Genomic DNA, 20,843 nt, shown 5'->3' with positions numbered 1-20,843 from the left:
GTTTTGCCCACTGAAAAGGAATTTTGTTCTGCTTTTATATTATTCATTGTTCTTACCACCATTGATAAACTGTTCAGTAAAATGAATGCAATTTGTTTGCTTTTCTGCTCAACTGAATAGCTGTTGCCCACATGATCCCATTTCACCATCCTTTGTAAGTAACAGTGTCGTTGCCGCCATCAGGGCAGAAATCCAGGGCCTCCCTGCCGTGCCCAGCAAGCCTTTGCTGCAGCGCCTGTCTCCTCTAGGGCTCCCTCCAGGAGGATCCCAAGTTCCTGAAGACCAGTCTAGATGGGACTGTCAGTTCCTGATTCAGCACATGTCGGGCAGCAAAGATGTACTAAGGAGATGTGAAGGAGTCCTCCCCTGGACCAGCCCCTGCTCCCCTCCCCCCTTAGAGTGGCCTTAACCTTCCAGAAGCTTCTCAGCATCTTCTCAGCAGGGACCAGGCAAGAAAACAAGCAAGCTTTGTAGAACTGGGTATGCATTAATAAAAGGGCTTCTTAAATCTCAAAGGATAGGGTTTGGAGTCTGTATATATAACAACATATTATCTTTAATATATGTATATAGGACCCTGGCCGGTGGCTTAGTAAGGTGGAGCATTGTCCCCCATACAACAGAAAGGTTGCAGGTTCGATTTCCGGTCAGGACACATACCTAGGTTTTGGTTCATTCCCCAGTCAGGGCACACACGGGAGGCAACCGATCAATGTTTCTCACATAGAAGTTTATCTCTCCCTTTGTCTCTCTCTCCCTTCCCCTCTCTCTAAAATCAATAAACATATCCTTGGATGAGGATTAAAAAAAAAAAACCAATTATAAGATTTATGTAATATATGCATTGACTATAGTTTAATATGTGTATGTTATTAATATTCTTAATAAAATTTGACACATTGTCTAAAATACAGAGGTGGGCAAAAGTATGTTTTAGAGTTGGAAAAAGACATGCAGATTGTGATTATTGCAATAGCTTTATTAACTCAAAAGTGTCACAATGGCACAGTCTACTTACTTTTCCCTGCCCCTCATGTTGCTAATTGGGAAAGTTCCATGATGTATCATTCTTTTCCTTAGAGAGTTTGGATTGGAGGTGAATTGCCCAAGCACTGAATTTCTCTGTGCTAAAGGGAGCAAGGAAGTAGGGAGGAGCAGGCATTTGACACATGTGGGTTTCTTTTGTTTTTGTTTTTTTTAAGATTTTTTTGTTTGTTTGTTTTTAGAGAGAGAGAAAGGGAGGGAGAAAGAAATGGAGAGAAACATCAATGGTTGCCTCTAGTTCGCCCCCAGCTGGGGACCTGGCCCGCAACCTAGGCATGTGCCTTGACTGGGAACCAAACCAGAGACCTTTCGGTTGACAGGCTGGCGCTCAATCCACTGGGCCACACCAGCCAGGGCCACATGTGGGTTTTTATAACCAATTTGGTTGGAGTCCAGCGAAGACAAACTGGTTTTTGATGAAACAAGTAACAGGGGACCCCATGCATGGGTTCCCTTGACCTTGAAACTTCCTGGAGGATGGGGCATGAGAAATGTCCTCAGGTTCTACAACTGAAATATTTTGGGAACTTCAGGGGCAGCAGCATATATTCCTCATGTGAAGGTTTCTGGGCAAGCTTTAGGCACTTAAGAGCCTGCAGAGGACTCTGGGAGAGTTTATGCTTTGTTTGCACTTTTAGAATACTGTGAAATTTTTATAAAACACTGCATTAAATACAGTTTTAGTATAAAATTACAGAATGTCTCCTTTTTCACAAGTGCCTCTAACTATACAACTATTAACATGGATGCTATCAAAAATTTTAGGCATAACACAGAAATTAGGGCCATAATCTTCAAGGTATGTTGACCCCTGGATTACCATATTGGATAACTTTCAATGTGATCTTGGTTATCCAAAGTCCTGCTTTTGTTTAAAACAAATCAATAACCGAGAGTTTTTTCTTTAAATTTGGACACTGAGTTAAAATGAAACATATTTCTACCACCCTTTTCTAGCCCTAAAAAAGGAGGAAGAACATCAGTGAGTAGGCTGAACTTTTATCTAAGCCTTGGCCATGAAAGAAACATTTAGATAAATTATTTGAATTTTGTTTAGACTTGTAATAATCACACTAATGTTGCATTAGACTTTCTTTTCTAAGAGAACATTGTTCCTAACAAAGCTCACTTTGCATATTTTAACAGTGGTTGTGTATCTGTGCACCCCTTGACATTTAAATCTATATCATGGAATCTTCACTGTTAACTGGCAGAATCTTGGCAGCAAGAAACTGTGAACAGCACCTCGGCTGTTTTGGTGGAATTTTAATTTGGGAATTGGAGTAAAGGGGAACATATATGTATTCAATTTAGGCTCCTAGGAGACTCTCTTGCCCCTTGTGAAATACTCAAATAACTATTTTTGTATTTGAAGATATATATGTTGAAAAATAGAGTATGTGTCTATAACAAACACTTAAAAGCATTTGTATTGTTTTTAAGAAACCTCTTTAAATGCCCTAAACATTAAGAGCAGTATCTAGCGCTCCGATAAAGTAGCAAAGATGGACAGGGTGCTGCGGGTAGGCACACCGCCCTTCTGCCCTCCTGCGCATGGGCAGACCCAGAGCACTTAGATTTCCTGTGAGAACCCTCCTCCGTGTGGAGCTTCTTCATACAGCCATGGCCAGTGGTCCATGTTTGCAGGAGCATCTGTCTGTTGCCCTGGTGTGTCATCCTGTACACTAACATTCGGTAAGAACCCACATATTTAGGAACTTTAGTTCTGACCCTGCTAGTTTAAAAGAGGCAGGAGATGGGAGGAGTAAAACAATAATATTCCGTGGCTTTGGAAGTTATTATTTTGTCAGATGTGAGATTCTGAATAAAATGTTGTGAGGCTTATATACAAAAGAATATATTGTGGTACATTCGTCGGCAGCCGTCCGTCTCGAGAGACGATGGTGTAGCTTCTTAAGAGTCTATCTGCACCGCCGAGAATGGCTGTGCAGTCCGACTCGGGAGTGACACGGTATCTGTCTCCTCCCGTGTTGAATCGACATCTTGCGATGACGCTGGAGTGTCCTCTCCAGTGAAGCTGAAGCTACAGAGCCTGGGCAGGGTGATATGGAGGGCCAGCTGTTGCCCATGCAGCAGACCCCCCCTCTCTTCGCAGCTGAAGGGTCCAAGGGAAAGACGGAGTCAATACAGCTTGGCTTCAGGTGCGCCGCAGGAGTTGCCGGTATTGACTACAACGTCAAACCGCCTTAGGGACTCCGGCTCCGGATTTTCTGTCGGGGTTTACTCCCTTAGCCTTTCCCCTGAAGAGGTATGCCGCAAGGCAGCAGAGGTTTTTTGGAATCAGAGTTTTCCTTCTCTGATTGTGGTACATTATTGCATCAGTATATGTATGTATATACACTATTACTTTATGAGACTGACTCATTTTTGTAACTGTCTGTATTTTAGCTTATAATATGGACAGCTGAAAACAGCACAAACCGTTTTATTTAGCGGATAATAGAGCCTCGTTAGTGTGGATTCCATGAGTACTTGCGGCCCACGACTATTTTATTGAACAGATACTGATGGTGAGCTGGGGAGGACAGCTCTGGGCCTGTCTGAAGGGAGGTGAAGACAGACAAGGAGCTGAAGAGATAAACCAGCAATACAACGTCACTGCCACTTCCTGAGTATTTAATGTATATTTCATGTACATTAAAATAAAGGGCCTCTGGTGTGTGAGGCATTACATTATACCTTTGTTTTAGTTGTTAACTACTGTAATAGAACTGAGTTTTCTCCCTGTTTACTCACTGATGTCCACTGTCTCCCAGCCCCAGAACACGGCCTATAGATTACTCAACACATATTGCTTGAGTAAATGAATGAAACAATTTGCTAACATTTAAGCTCTTACATATCTCAGAAATATTAAAATTGCTGTATACAAGAATGCTTTTGTGTTGAGTGGCGTTTGTAAAATTGACTTTGTAAAGTGCATCAGTTCCTTTCTGCCACTAGGGGACGACATAGTGCAGTTAAGGAAACAAGTTTTCAATGACTTCTTTTTAAAAGAAGAAATAGTACTTGAATTGATACTCTCAGATGTGGGTAACTGTGACCAAGCTAAATCAGTACTGCAAGAGGCAGCTGAAAGCTATACCAGCATATTGTAAGTTTAACACGGGATAAGCATGTGTCCAGTTTAAAGATATATTTATAAAAACAGCCTGATAATGTGCTTTAAAATAAAGTATTATATAGATACAAGCAAATGAAGATTGAGCTTTTAATAATTTCAGAATAACTTTCAGCTGCACAATCAAATAGCACATATGCTTTAATAGGTAATAAGGTTTAATGTGTATTTAAAAGTGAACACTCTTTTCTCTTCCAAACAGGAAAAGATATAATAAAAAATCCATTCTGCCCGTGTAATTGGCACAGCTTTAATTTCAGTGGGAAAAATGCAGTGGTTCTAGTTCTGCTACATGGATAATGACTAAATATATACCTTCAAAACTGAGTGTCAGTTGCAAGTTTAATATAATCCAGTCTATGAATAGTTCTCTTGTGCTGGAAACCTGTTGGACAACCCAGCTTAAGATAGAAATGCCAATGGGAGGATAAGTCCAGGAAGATCTTTATTGTGAAGGAGAGAGGCCCAGGGACTGGAAGAGAGGACTGTTCTTTTACAATATTAGATTTAGTTAGAATGAATTTAAGATTATAGCTCAGTGGTCATTGCTGATCACTTGAGAAATTATTATTAGTAGTATTATTTTGTTGTTTGCCTATAGGGACTTCAGTGTGACCCAGGTCGCCCTCCAGTGCCACACCTGCCCTGTTGCAGCAGCTGCCCCCTGTTCAACGACCTGGGTTGACAGGACTTGCTGGCCAGAGTTGGCAGCTAAGTCTTCTCACCTCCTTTTCTTTCCCTGGCCAGCCTCTGGTGGAAGTGCTAATTAGGGATCCAACAGCCCCAAAAGCTGGCAGTTAAGGAAGAGAAAGGAATGACAGTGCTCCAGTCCTCTCTCAGGTGGCCTTAAATAATGGGAAATTAGTTGCTGGGGAGTCATATAAACACAAAAGCCAACCAGTTTGGTAGCAGCTGCCTTGTGAACTCCTCTGCTTTCTGAGGGGCCCAGAGCAACCTGACACCCCGATTCTGGCCACACGTGTTGGCCACCTGTGGTTCTTCTCCTGTTTGCCTAATTTGGTGGTTGTACAGTCTAGTTCAAGGTTGTGAGGGCAAAGGCATGTTGGGCCGATATGGGGGCTGACGTTACTTTTAAAACTGCTTTCTAGGGCTCTTTTCCATAGAGCTAAAGTTTGGCAAGCTTTTGGCGCTGAATCTTTCTCACTGTTTCTCTTTGCCATGAATTATCTAGACAGGAATTTCTGAGATCTGTCTATCAGAGAATCCCCTAGGGACCGAATAGGTAAACCTGCTTAATGAAAACTAAAACTTGGTCTAATATTTATTTACATCCCCAACATGTTAGCATTGACTAAGCATCTGTTTTTCGTAACTGGTTTCAGACACGCCAAACTGCATTCCTCTGAGCAGCAAAGAATGGCTGTCATAGAAATGTAGAGGGATGATCAATTAACGCAGCACACACTCAGTTAACACTAAACACTCGCCTGAAGGAAAGAGAAATAAGGAGGCTGTCAGACTAGTTTCTGCTTGCCGTACCATGAATTTTGACCTCACAGGTGACTGGGAACAAGTAGCTTGGTGAGTGCTGTTGTCAGAGGTTTGCTGCATAGTGCTCCTGGCCCTCCCACACATCACCCAGTCCAGCCTCACAGTCCACCGATGAAACCTGAAATGCTGGCAGTGCTCTGACCTCTTTTGGGACCATGCAAATTTTGGTGAACAAGTGGGTGGAATGCCTTCTGAATGACAAAACCACCATGGCCAAAAGCTAAAGGAAATGTGTGCAATGAGGACTGTGCTGCAATTAATCACCGCAACTGTATTCTTTTCCTTATATGCAGAGAAGCCCAAAGAACAAACGGGGTGGGGGTGGGGGAGCACTGCGAGCCCAAACCTTAACAGAACTAAGAGTAATAGGGGTTTGTGTTTGTTGCGAGACCAATGCCATCTTACTTCAGTCCTGCTGTCCACAGTATTCAAGCATGGTGTGGCCAACAGCTCAGCCTTTTTTAATTTGAAAATATACTTTGTTTTTCGCTGGCACATACTTATTTTCTGGAATGCTAAGGATTGTTTCTACACCTGACCCAGTGACTCCCTTTTAAGGACCAAGGACATGCAATCTATTTGGAGACCGTCAGTGGCTATTTTTGAGGTGGGGGAGCCTGGCTGGTCAGGGTTCGTGCTAAATAAGGTGCTTCCAAGATTGACTGAGTTCTCTGCCAGAGCTGGGGAAGGGGCTGGGGAGGCAGGGGCAAAGCTCCCCTTGCAGTGCACAGCTCCCTGCAGGCCACAGCTGAAGTGAGGTTCCTATAACCCTGCAAGAGGACCCAGGGTCTCAAGTCTGGCAGGCACCTCACTGAGTTTATTATTATGTAAATAGAGTAACAGTGCAGCCTTTTAACAGCTTTTGGCAAGGGGTAACCCTTTGTCTGCCAAAAGGTAGGCTCTTGCTTTGCCTGCCAGCCCAGTCTGTGCAGTAAACAGTGGGTGACCTATAAGCCAGCCAGTCAATTTGCACATCGCCTTATTAGGCAGGCTGAGGAGGCTGGTGTCTGGGGACAGCCCGCAGAGTCGAGGCAGTGGGCTTGCGTCCTGTAAGGAGCCCAGGAGCCCAAACCCTGGAGACTTGTCCTAGTACTGCTCAATTAATTCTTGTGTACTAATGTAGTGACATGAATATGCACTCTCCTTGGTATGAATGGAAAACAGGAGGTGACTTTTCCAAAGGACAGAGTGACATATCTCATTTTCGAGTGCTTTACCACCTGGGTAGCTTGTTCTGTCATGGCCTGTATCAGGGCTTATTCTGTGGAGTATGAACTTTATTAGGAGATTGTAAATGGTTTCCTTTTAATCCAAGATGTTTTGGAGACTCTTAAAATCTTGTTTGTGTTTCATAGTAAAGTGTTTCCAGTGCTGAGGCTATGTGTGGGAAAGGGAGGAAATACAGGCAGAGTTCTAGGAGCCAGGGGCGCTGGTATGGCACATGATGGGCTAAGCGACCTTGGACAAGTCACTTCCATGGCTCTCTATAAAATGTAGAGTTAGACTAAATGAGCTCTCTTAAATGATCTCTCCATTGTAAATTTCTCATCCAAAATGGCATTTAGTACATTTTGTCTTTGGCCTCTTTGTTCTCTTCAATAAGACATAATGAGGAAACATGGCAGATGACATGGAGCATCAACAAATTACCAACACCATAGAAGAGCCCTGGGATCTTATCAGGGATTTCAGCCTGGATTAGTGAATTAGCAAGTTTGGAGGTACATTACATGCTCGTAATCAACATTTAAATATGGTATGGGTAGATGTGGGAGAAACTGTGAAAACTATAGAAATTAATGAAGAAACATATGAAGAGATTTGTAAATTAACAAAACAGAATATTCTGATGCACTTTATCCAGGGAAATGGTATTGTGCTAGTTGCCCCTCCATGGAGAGCAAGCTGAAACCAAGTATTTGTTCTGTATGGAAATTAGGAGATTTTGTATGATTGTGTCTTTAGTATATAAGATATTTAAAAGAGAATCTGGGTAAATTTTGATATTTGATATTGAGAAATGTTCAAGGATTCTTCCACTCATGAAATGAGTTGATTTACACATAACACAAATTCTTAAGCTAAGTGGCATTTTTATTTTTCTCCGATTCCAATAAATGTGATCACCAAAGGCAAAAAAAAGATTTAATGAGTGTTGGTGGTTAATAGCCACAGTTTAGCAACCAAGGGAAAATCTACATTTTTTTAGGCTGAATCCGTCTTTACTCTTTTGAATTTTTTCCAAAACTTGAGACCTCGCTGGAGACTGGGAAAGTTTCTATATTGAAGTTTTTGTTCGTATTTGCTCCAATTCTTAAAAGTAAGTAGTTATGGCTCATGAACCAAAGCGGCAGGTGAGACAGATCCGCAAATGGAGGAGGAGCCTGGGTTAGTCATGTGGCAGGTGAGCACATGATAGTTTCTTTTGCAGTTGAATATTCATGCATCTGGTGCAGTCATTGAACAGTCTTATCAGGCAGGAAGACATGAAAGGCAGCTCCTAAGGGCCCATCACCACATGTGGTAGGTTCCCCTCTCCCTCCAGAAACCCTGTAGTAGCAAACAGAGCTCACCTGCTCTTTCGGTGAGCAGGAATGGCTCCCACTGCTATGTGTCGTGGACTTGCTGCAGTGGGAGAGGGCATCTGAGGAGCTGGTGGCTAGTGGTCTGTTTTGATCTTGTTATCTATGTTCTTTTAATTGCCCTGTGTCTGCTTCTTGTCACTCAGGGAAAGGATAAATTCACTTTTAGCTTTCTGTTAAATATACCTTTTTTTCCCCCTATTTTAAAAATCTGTTGCCATCTCTCTTATGTACTTGTCTCTGTGAGGCATAGGCTATGCCTTTGACTTATTTGTTCTTATCACATGAACTTGTGACCTGGAAAAAGGATTTGTCACCTTGGTGCTGAGTTCCACCAGGACTCTACAAGATGCCTGAAATTGGATGCAAAGCTTTTTGGCCAGGGGAGAAATGACTGCATTTTAGATGTTTAAAGAGAAAAAATTAGTTGTGTGTCCAGGACAAGAGAAGCCTCTATAGTAAGTACATTTTCTTTGTGCATCACAAAGATGTCAGGAGCTGAGAGGAAGCTTCTTGTTGGAGCATAAACTATGAGTCCCTGAATTTGAAGCCACCAGAGTCTACTGCGTTGTAATTTCCAGGTCTGTTGCTTGAATTTTTCACATCCTTGTTATCTTGAATGAGGACGTTAGAATTCTAACAGATAAGTGATCAAATTTTCTGATTTAATTTTTAAATTTGTCTATAGCTTTTATGATAAAAGATTATTTCTGTTTTAATTGGTGGTGTTTGATTCTTCCTTAATTACGTCAATAAGCGATTAGTTGCAATGAAGCAATAGTAACTATTTCACTCCAAATCAGTGGGAATGGAAAAAGTCATATGATGATTCACATTTGTCTAAGACACAACAGTTTACATGCTCATTGGCATGCATTGTCATGGTTAAAATGCTTTGGCTCTTGGCAGCAGGTGTTTTGAAGGTAAGAGGAGGAAGGAAGAACAAAATGTTCTCTCTTCTAGGAAGGAAGCTTTTGCAGCATCCTGCAATGTGTGTTTCAGTTCTGCTGTGCTCTTGATTGGTCTACAGCTCAAGGAAACTGTCTCTCATTTTACCCAGGAAGAATTTATCTTATATGAGGAAGACAAATATAGGTACTTGATAAGGTAAGAGGACGAAGTAGGGAAACCTCAAAAGAGCCAGGGATAACAAAGTAGAAAAAGACCTTGGTACTGTGTACAAAACTCTGTCCTCAATTTATTAGGTGATTTTCTCATCTAGACGGTGACCTCACTGAGGGCAGGAGCTCTTCCAGAATACTGATGTCTGGTGTCTGACCTGTAGTAGTTGCTCAGTGCATCCTGTGTGAGAGACAGGGTTGGGATCTGGAGATGGGGTGACTGTCCACTGCAGGAGGTGGGAGAGGTAGGGGCCAGCAGAGGGGAGGGGCAAGATCTATGACATTTGTCTTTTGCATAGTGGGTTCAGGCAGATAGCTGAGTATCTAACTAAGAATATTATACCAATAGTGAAAAGTGTCAGCCTCCAATTTACATCTCCCAACACTGAATCCCCCCTGTACCTTACATCCTCGGCAGTTAATCTGTTTCACTTCTTCAAGTGGCTCAGGAGGGCTGGCCCATCTCGTCTGATACCAGAGACCAAAGCCCACTAGCTCTGTGCCAGTCATGGACCAGATTAAGGGATCGTAATAATACATTTCTTTAGTCCAGAAAAAGTTGACTTTTGTAAGCTTTTCATTCCACCATCTACAGTCCCAGGAAAGAGGCCTGCAGACCACATATTAAGGAATGCCTGGGCTAATGCATCCCTGTTCCTGAGGAAGTGCTCTCCCCCATCACAGGACCACGCAGCAATACTGTATCGCAGCTTGGCGCCAGGGTGGGAGAAGAATCTGAAATTCCTTTTCCTACTCAGGCTTCAGTGACAGCTTCATGTTTCTTCAAGACACATGAATCTCCTGTTTCCGAGAGGCTTTCCATTGCCTCCTTCCCACCTCTGAACGGCCTGTCCTGGTCCTCGCTGAATTTTTTCTGAATATGGCCCATGAGTTAAACTCCCGTTTCCTTTAGGCATCATTCTTATTCCATCTCTCATGCCTCTCTTCCTCCTGGCATGTCCGACCCTGTCCTCTCCATCCACAAGTAGGCTCTTGCAGTCACCTTCTCCAAGAAGGCTTCCTTTATCATGCTTACCTGCCTGATTCAGTTTTCTTGCGTCTTCATGGACTACTGACCTGATTGGCTGTACTTGTGGTTTTTGAACTGTAGAGCATTTCATAATCACCTGGGGTAGGGTGAGCACACAAGATGCTTCCTTGGTGATTATTGTGGTTCTAACAGTTGACATGACCTCACTGACCCTCCTCCACCCTGTCTGATCAGTCAGATAATGCATCGGGAACCTGCTCTGAGACTCCAGTAAGGTTGTGGGTACCCATTAACGTAACCTAATGGAAAGGCATTGGGAATGGTGAGTTGCTGACCTTTTCCTTGGTTTTCATATTGTTATGTTGTTGAGGTTGCCGTTGCTGTTTTTATTAAGATGCCCTTCTGAAGAGAAAGAAGCCCATAAATGATGTTATTCAAAGCGCTTTCCTTCAGATCATCCAAGTATAACTCTAGAACCGCTATCAGGTATCAACAGTCATTTTATACAGTTACTTGTCTACCATCTGGATTTTTAAACTCATAAAAATCCTCATATCTGATGATTCAGTATTTCCTAGCTTTTGGTTCATGTGAAAACCATCAAATAGCAAGTATCGAATGATTAGAGTTGGCAGGAGCCTTCTCAGACCTCCCTGGATAATTGTAAAGTGTCGGCCTCCTTCCCACTGACCGGTTCCTCTCGGGGAGGGGGCCTTGGGGCCTGGCAGCTATAAAGATACAACACTCTGTACCTTACGATCTAGGCTTCAGCTCCAGAGTTTGTATAGCCCACACCTAAGCGTATATCGATTTGTCAGATCATCATTTAAGGACCTCGTTGTGTGTTGGTGATGTGGCATATGTCAGACTTTCATTTCTTTTTAAGGCTGAGTAATATTCCATTGTATATATAATTCAGGGTACATTTTGAACAAGAAATTAACCTTTGTCTTTCTTTTTTTCTTGTTCTGAGAAGCAGTTGACCAGTCTCTCTTCCTCTAAACTACCTGGATTATTTTCCCCAAGAATAATCAGCTGTAGATTCAAAATTGCCCAGAAGTTAAAATGATTAAAGATTATTTTCACTGCAAATTTTGACATTGCTTGTTTGACCATGTATTTTAAAGATAACAAATAAGGCTTTTAGGGGCTTGGGTCAGCCTTTTCTTTAAAAAACAATTTTTGACAACAGCACAACTGGCATGGTTCTTTAAACACATCTGATAAAGACATATCTGTGAGTTGTAATATTTTTTATTGAAAGCACTTTTGCCATTTCATCTCTACATACATGGCCTGTTTTAAATTACCTTACATAGTGAAGCAACACGAAGTTTTATTTGCAGACTTGTCCTAAAGATTACCACTAACCAGAATTCACAAAGCGTTTCCCAATGCACACAGGAGAGAATTACACTGAAATAAGGAATCTGGAATGTCTACATAACGAGTATGTGATAAAAGGAGAATGAAACAGGACTCAATGGGATCCCCACTAGTGGGATTACCTCATGTCAGGCAATTCTGCCCCAGATTAAGAGTCTACACAAAATCCATCAAACAAAATGAGAATACCATTTACAGCTGCTTCTAGCATACAAAATACTTCTTTACTGGGCTGTAAAAATATATCATTCACTTTGGAATTTCAGCCCATCCATCTATCATCTTTAGTAGCTTACAGCAGATTTCATTAAAATTGTTCTGTGGCTCTTCTTAATTTTATAAATGAGCCAATAGCTCAGAGCAGTATGTGTTCAGACAACTGTTAGTCATAATTTCACACTGCCCAGCATTGCCTGCCTCCACATCAGCCCATTTTCCTGCAGACTGGGAGAGCTTCGGGTGCTCTGCAGAGAGCACAATAAGGAGACACAAGATGACACCCCACAGGCCTCGACAGGGGTGTCCCTTATACCCCAAAACCCACGTGTCTCTTTGTCATGTAGATCCATGTGTGGACTAGACAATGTGCTCACCTTTCAGAGAGCTTCCACATTGTTTCATTTAATGGCGTCCTCACGTGCATATTTACATCTTTGATTTTATTTTGGCTGATCAGGGAAAGGTGCTTTTGCCTTTAGAAACACATTTTAAGTGGTCGTTCTAGGCTTGAGTGTTTATCCTAGACCACACCATAGCTCAGTCTTCTCACCTGCACATGGGGATACTGATAGGGTCTGCTCCAGGCTTTGTGAGGGCTAAATGAGTTCCATGCCACAGGAACTCATTTAGCATCATGCCCAGGCTAGAGGTAAGTTGGTGAGGGTCTGGTCTTACCCTCTTCTTTACTCATCACAGCAGGTGTGGTGGACAATGGCTAGCTACCACTGGGGGCACCTGGCTGCTTCCCTTTGCCTAGCCCTTGTTTCCATTTGCTCCTCCATGAGAACGACCCCCAGAGCACATCTGCTGTTGTATTGCGGGGTGCATATGTGTTGTCAGCCAGAGCAGCAGGCAGGGCTGGCTTCTTAGCGTCGCCTCCATGTAAACCTGAGCCCCAGCTGTGCACTGCACTGCACAGTCCCTGAGGGGGTGACACCTTATCCTGTGTAATCTCACCCCTTAGCTTTTGACTTTGGCAATTTTAGGAGGTGATCCTTCTTACCTGGACTCGATCAGCATTGTTTGCAGTTGGACCACAGAGTTATCTTCCCTTTTTTTCCCGTTCCATCATGTCCCTGACAAACCTAATATTTTCTCCCCATTTCTCCTCACACACAAATATTTACATTCCACATTATTGCTTCATGTTTTAGGAAATACAAGACTTCAGTGGGAGTCTCAAGTTAAGGAAAGAATGGTAATACTTTTCCTTTATGTCACCTATTGAAGAAATAGAGTTGGCTTATTAAATGTAAACTATAATTTAAAAAACTAAAACTAAACTAAACTAAAGGGATTGGCTGAGGATGAGGCAGGATCTAAGAATGAGGAAGGATAGAGGTGATTGCATTGTTATCTGCTAACTTGATTCATTCTCTCACTCACCCGGTTTCTATAGTCCCTTGTTCAGAGCCAGGTACTGTAAATCAGTTCAAGTCAATATGGTTTGAAAGTAGGATATAAAATCAATGCAGATCATTTTGTGTAACAATATGATCTCTAGCTTTCAGAAATTTTTCTGTTATTTTATATGGTCATTCAGCAAACATTCACTGCTGGCCTGCTATGCACCAACCAGTTTTCAGTACTAAAGATACAAAGACAGACACTCTCAGGGCCCCATACCTCCTGGTGGGGATGAGTGAGGGCAAATCATCTTCTTGATCTCACCTGCCCAAGATCCTAGAGCTGCATCACTAACCAAGTGACTTCCCATGAGCAAGTTACTTTTCTAGTCCTATGTTTCTTTATTTTGTTAACAAGATGATTTTCCTAGTTTCTCTTTAATGTCCCTTTTATCAGTAAAAGAGTCAGTGTCTGATTATTGCATATTTTTCCTGTAATTGTATTATCACTGCTTGGGCCCACCAGCTAGAGGCACAGTTAAAAATAAACATGGGGGACTGCAGGGTTACTGGTTCTGCATGGAAGGAGCTTGGAAGTCACTGCTCCCTCCTAACAACAAGTAAAAAGCTGAACAGATTGAAAAATCAACAACTTTTCTTGAGTCCAGAGGGAGGGGAGGCCACAGGGCAAACTATTGCCCCCAGATTGGAGAGGCACTCAAGCCTATACAGAGAGTTGTGGCTTTCCAGAGCAGAAGCCCACAGGTAATACAGTGGAGCAAAGGTGGTCTCTTCAACAGATGATGCTGGAACAACTGGACGTCCATATGCACAGAAATAAAATTAGACCAGGCCGTAAGCCTTTCACAAAAATTAACTCAAAATGGATCATAAACTAAATGTAAAACACAGAAATATTAATGCTCTAGAGATGACATAGAAGAAAACCTAGAGGACCATGGGTTTGGCTATGACTTTTTAGGTAGAACACCAAAGTCATGTTGAAAGAAGTAATTGATAAGTTGAACTTCATTAAAATTAAATTCTGTTTTGCAAAGGAGAATGTCAAGAGAATTAGAAAAGCCACAGACTGGGAAAAATATTTGCAAAATACACATCTGTTAAAGGACTATTATTCAAAATATACAAAGAACTCTTAAAACTCAACAGTAAGGAAAACAAACATCCCAATAGAAATGGGCCAAAGGCCTGAACAGATGCCTCACCAAAGAAGATACACAGATGGCAAATAAGCACATGAAAAGATGTTCCACATCATTTGTCATCAGGGAAATGCAAATTAAAACCACAATGAGATACTGCTACACACACATGAGAATGGCAGAAATCCAGAACAGTGACATCACCAAATGCTGGCGAGAATGTGGAGCACCAGAACTCACTCACTGCTGGTGGGGATGCAGAATAGTACAGCCACTTTGGAAGACAGGTTGGCAGCTTCTTACAAAATTAAACATATTCTGCTATACACTCCAGCACTCACACTCCATGGTGGCCCAATAAGTTGAAAACTTATGGCTACAGAAAAACCTGTGTATCACTATTTATAGCAACTTCATTCCTAATTGTCAAAACCTGGAAGCAACCAAGATGCCCTTCAATAGGTGAGTGGATAAAGAAACTGTGGCACATCCAGACAATGGAATATTATTCAGTGCTAAAAAGAAATGAGCTATCAAGCTATGAAAAGACATGGAGGAATCTTAACTACATATTCCTAAGTGAAAGAAACCAATCTGAAAAGGCTACATACTGTATGATTCTAACTATATGCTGTTCTGGAAAAAAAAAAAAAAAAAAAAAAACTACTATGGAGTCATAAAAAGATCTGTGGTTGCCAAGGGAGAGTAGTTAAATCAAGGCAGAATACAGAGGATTTTTAGTGTAATGAAAATTGTCTGTATGATATTATAAGGGTGGATACATGTCATTATATATTTGTCCAAACCCACAGAAAGTACAGCTCTAAGGTAAACTGGACTGTGGGTGTGTCAATTTAGGCCCATAAACTAGATACCACTCTGGCGAGTGATGTTGATTGTGAGAGGCTCTGCCTGTGGGGTTAGGGGGCCAGATGTGACATCTCTGTACCTTCCTTTGGTTTTGTCATCAGCCTAAACCTGCTCTAAAAAAATTAAGTATTTTTAAGAGATGATAATAAAATAAACAGGGAGCAGTCGCATAGATAATGCTTAATTTAAGAGCTTCTGTCTCAAATTAAAATTTTTGAACCTCAAGTAATATCTGCTTTTCCTTTTCCCACAATTTCACTCATATGTTGTTCATAAATCTTAGCTATGGGGTTTGGCTCCCTGTTAGGTAAAATATTTCACTTAACCTAGCAAAGCAGACTCAGAGCAGCCTGGGAATAGTTAGGCAGCCTCCCTTGCTCCCAAGAGGCTCTGTATGGGTTTTTTGTTTTTTGTTTTTGCTTGTTTGTTTATTTTTAGGAAAAGGAGGAGTTGTTTTGACTCCCCTGATGATGGCTGGGGTGCAATGTTGTCTACTTAACTGCGGCCCGTGCTGTGCTTTGGCCGTAGACTTGACGTGGTGGCATCATCAGCGCCCCAGCACAAAGCCAGCCTGCTCCCGCATCCACAGGCCTGATTTCTGCTTGCATCTGATTACGGGGTTTGAGCTCTTCCAGCCTGCAGCCTCTCGCTTTGCCTTTACTATACTCTCAAGGACATGAGTACCTGATTGCTCTAGTCCCGCGCTGGGAAAAAAATCTCATCCCAGTGCTGCTTAGACTGGCCGAGGGCTGTGGCTGGTTGAGAATTAGCTGCAGAACAAGCTGTTACTGAACTTTGTGTGTGTAACCATGATCAGAAGCCCAGGGTTTTCCAGCTACTTGGGAGCTTTCAAGTTCTCTGAGAAACAAGGTAAGGCAAGAGAAATCGAAAATGCACTTCTGAGTATATTCTATAACATAATGGAAGGCTAGAACACCCCCCCCCCCTTTTTACCTTGTATTCTCATGCATCCCGTTAGTTATAAGGTTTTCTCAAAGGACACTTTAAATATCTAATTAAGCGTATAAATTAGCTTAACTTGGAATTGCTGAAAAATGTGAATTTTTTTTTTCTGTTATAACTTAAAGATATTACTAAACCACTAAAGCCTTTATGTAGGAAAGAAAAATGCCAATTCAATTGGAATGCCCAAAGTTTGGATCCAGTTCTGAACTTAAGCTAAAATATTTTTCTAAACCAAATGCTATATATTAAATTATTTCCAGTAGGCACTGGTGAGTGTCTTTTTATTAAATCTTCATGTGAAACAGTTTGGAACAAAATGTTGTCTTTTTAGTGGCTTCCTTTCCAGCACAGAGGAAAATATATGCTTTCAATTTAACCACTGAAGTGGAATCTCAGATTCAGTTCACTGATTGAACAAAAAAGCGAAATGCTGAGGTTATTCTGAATGTCACATTTGAAACTCAGCCCTTGTATGTAAAAGTATTTTCTAGCACAGATGCACTATTAGAAAGTGATTGGAACAGTTCAGGCCTCAGGTCCAGGAATTTTCTTCTATAATATTTGATAGCTTTTGACCTGAGTTCTCTTTTCAAAAAATATGTAAGGAAGGTATTTATATAATTAGGAGAAAAGTCTAGATGTTTGGTTGGCAGTGTACTTTTCATTTTATTATACTCCGCTGGTTGGTCACACTTCCCAGATGCCAGGATCCTGGATGTATGTTGGTGGGTAGCGACACATCAGCATGTGGTGTACTTTGTACCGCCTTTTCCTTGGGCTGCTGACCCCAAATATTACCTGGAAAAAGGCGCTTCCATAGAGGAAGGTTTCTGTAAGTGGTCACTTGTGGTTTTCTTGGTGCACAAATGGTTGCTGTGCCAAAAGCTGTAAAACAGATCACTTGCCATTAGACTGGTTATAAATTTGTCTGCGCCTGGTTTTGATTAACTGGTTCACTCAGATGTGTGTTTTTGCTGTGTGGGATTGTTCCCAGCTGGCTTTACATAACATCTATTTTGTCTTCAGAAACAAATAAGTGGTTTATTTGATGTGCTGTTATTGTTTAGGTTTTAATGAAGGCAATAAAATCACGGCTAAGTGCTCCCCTTCCCTTCATCAGCGCCTTGCCGTGCGCCCGCCCCATGGAATCTTTAAAGACATCACAAATATATCCGACAGCAATGACTTTCAATATTTCTGGTTACCTTGGCCAATGTTTTTTAACTTTTTCCCTCTGACTATAAGTATATAACCATGTTATTTAATATTTAATTGCTTTGAGTTATTCTTGTAACTATATGAATTTAAATTATAGCATTGAACTATGAGATTTTTTTTTTTTACTCAAAAATTATGTTCACTTTCTTTCACTTAGAGATAACCAAAAAATCTTGCCTATGTAAAATGTATAATGTCAAATTTGATTCTTGGAAGGTGTCATTTTTTTCATTATTCTTGTCTAGTAAATGGTTTCTTTTTCTTAGATTCTAAGTTCAAGAGGAGTTTGAAGATTTTTTCCCCACTTTTTTAAACTTATTGTATAGCTATCTCAATGTTACATTCTTTCTTTCCCCTTAGATTTCAACAAGAAAAACTTGAGCTTTATTGGATTACCCCGTCAAAGAAGAGCTCCAAGGTAAAGTGGTCTTTGTTCAAGGAATCTTGTTTTGCAGATTTGTAGTAGCTTTTAAAATTAACTCCTAAATTTCTAATTTATGCAGTTAAGTCTTTGTCAATATGTTTTCTATCTAGAGTTTTGATTTGTTAAAATATATGAAGCAAGCTAACTTAACAGTGTGTCCAGCCAGCAAAGATTCTTTTTATGTATTTAATACTGTTCATGGGTACTATTTACAGAAACAGGATGTTGATGTCTCTGATTGCAAACTTGCTGAAATCTCTTATCGTTTCGTTCTCATACCTGCCCCTAAGCATGGGATGTCCTTTTGCAATCTGTCCATCAAGTAAGGGAGCTTTTGATTTTTTAAGAAAGGGTTTAGTCTTGTTCTTCCTCCTTTCTCCTTTCCTTCTTGCCTCCCTTCACCCACCCACCGCTCTGTCCACGTGACTTGGTGCCTGCTCTCGTAACCTCTCTACACCCCATTCCCTTGGCTGCAGGATATTGTGGGTACTAATTTAATCCAATGTGCTAAAACTCCATGGTACATCATCATGGATATAAGATAATGTGAAAGTTAAAGTTTGTGCCACACAAGATAGCTGTATCTCAGGGACTTCTTAGATCACTGTCCCTAATAGAATTTGGGTTTTCAAGTGGAGGCGCAAAGCTATTATCCCTTACACACAGATGTGAATCTCAGCCTACTTCCGTATGCTGGCAGGACCCAATCCAGTTGACCCCTGACTCCACGCAGATGGTCTTGTTCCTAATGTTCATGTGTGACATTATTTTTCTTACTAAAAAAGGTTTGCATTCTGATAGCATCAGAATAAACAGTTCTCTGACTTCTGTCCTTGTCCGGCTAAGCCCGGACCTGCACTTGAAATGGCAGAATTGATCTGTGAATGCACAAGAGGGCATAAAACCTTGATGCATTTCCTCCACATTTCAATGTCAGGTTAACCAACACAGCAATGAGCCAGGGTCCTCAGGAAGGTTGTTTTATTTAACTCATGAAATCTTACTTTTCTAGTGCTTGACCCAGTTTCCCATATTTCTTCTCATCTTTGCCATGTTTTTCACAGGCTATAAGGCTTATGTTTTAGTTTGTTCAGGCTTCTGTAACAAAATACCACACACTGGGTGGCTTATAAATAACGGAAACTTACTCCTCACAGTTCTGGAGTGTGGAAGCCTGAGATCAGGGTGCCAGAATGCTGGTTGCAGAATGCTGATTTCTTATATCCTCGCTTGGCAGGATAGTCCAGGGAGCCCTGTGGGTCCCATAAGAGCACTAATCCCGTTCATGAGGGCTCCACCCTCATGACCTAATCTTTTCCAATGGCCTCATCTCCTAATGTCATCACCGTTGGGGATTAGGATTTCAACATATGGATTTGAGGAAATACAACAATCAGACCGTGGCCTGCTTAGATCCCAATATGTCCCTGCTGGGTTGGTTAAACTCTAATAGTGGCCAAGGAAAGACAATATATGAGAAGGGAGAGAGGCAGGTATTGCTTATTCAAGGAGAGGAAAAGCAGAAAGTATGAAAGTCAGACACTTCCATGGGGAGCGACTCAGAGGGGCACAGCTGTTCCAGCATGCTGGGCATCGTTTCATTGATACCTGTGAAAATGATGGTCTCCTTGCCATGGTACTAAGTATAAAATGGGCTGGAGATGTAAGAACCTGCCGCCTTCAAAGAAATTGAGTGAGCCAGACACCAGAGGTGAAACTATGAGCTGACGGGTTTTGGATTCCCATATCTTGTAATTTAAACTTTAATAGGAGAGTGAACAGATTATAGGAGAGCCTTTCACAATGCGGGTGCTAAAGAGCCATTGTAATAGTAGATCCCACATTTTGTAAGAGGGAGAAGGTAATAACAGCAGAATGTCCTGCTCTCACTTTAATAAAATGACCCCTTGTTGCTACTGCAGGACATTAAAGTAGGTTAATGGGACACATTAAAAAAAATCATCACAGAGGCAAGGGGACGTCTCTTCTTAGATTTTTGAGGCAGAGGGAAGGAGGTAGAGTATTAAAAAATTAGTCATAAAGAGTAGGCACTATTTCAGAGGAAATGAAGATAGGTTTAAAAATGCAAAAGGTACCTCTTAATATTAGACACTTTTAAAATAATAATTCAAAAAAATTAAGACTAGAATTTACTGTAGTTATGTAAGGAGAGATGGATTATATGGGAACGTGGGACCATTTGGTTGAGCTGTGGCAGCCCAGCAAGGCCTGCAGACGTTGTCCAGGAAGAGACCCCCTTCTCACAGAGGGGAAGGCCCACAAGGAAAGGCATGATTCAGTGTCCAGGCTCCATGCGTGAAGTTAGCGGTCATGGGAGTCTGGAATGGGCCCAAACAGTCACACTGCTCTGGTGCCTCTGACTCAGAAAAGTGAGAGCAGGCTGATGTTAGGGCTCTTTTTGGCATTTGTGTTTTGTCAGCCATTAGATAATCAGAAGGAGTTACTCATTCACAACTGGTTCAGCATTCTTTACTGATGTATCTTGCCTGAATTTTCACTGCTGACTCTGCCCTTGGGTATAGAAACTCCAGGGAGAAGATGTGACTTTTTTCAAAATCTGGTTCCTGTTGACTTGAGGGGTCTTGCTTTGGTCACAGCTCTTGTGACATGAGTCCAAGCCACACTTTCTTACCCATTCTCTTTCTTCTTCCTATCTGCTCATCTGCTTCCTCAGAAGTTATGTCATTTAGTGGGAGAGAAGAAGAAAGAGGGAGAGAGATAGAGAGATAATAAGAGCAAGAACAAAATATAAAGCAGCCACATGGATTCTAGTAAAAAAAGAGTTTATCTTCAAGATGGATACTTAAAGTAGAATATGCAAATATACTAATGTTTTCA

The 20,843-nt window shown here is 41.5% G+C and overlaps 1 protein-coding gene and 1 pseudogene across 1 annotated transcript in view; both read left to right on the top strand.

Annotated features, from left to right (window-relative positions):
* The first annotated feature begins 7,316 nt into the window (after positions 1-7,316).
* LOC150019762 (U6 snRNA-associated Sm-like protein LSm3 pseudogene) lies at positions 7,317-7,607 on the top strand (annotated as a pseudogene).
* A 10,317-nt stretch (positions 7,608-17,924) lies between these two features.
* SVIL (supervillin) overlaps positions 17,925-20,843 on the top strand; it is a 97,198-nt gene continuing 94,279 nt past the window's right edge. The window contains exon 1 of the mRNA XM_090266665.1: positions 17,925-17,978. The gene's annotated coding sequence lies outside the window, so the exon portion shown is untranslated. The remainder of the gene's footprint in view (positions 17,979-20,843) is intronic.

Source organism: Furipterus horrens, unplaced genomic scaffold, assembly GCF_987537825.1.
Source record: "Furipterus horrens unplaced genomic scaffold, mFurHor1.1.pri manual_scaffold_2, whole genome shotgun sequence".
Lineage (NCBI taxonomy): Eukaryota > Metazoa > Chordata > Mammalia > Chiroptera > Furipteridae > Furipterus > Furipterus horrens.
The sequence above is the reverse complement of the archived record's forward strand: the minus strand, read 5'-3'. Positions and strand labels throughout refer to the sequence as shown.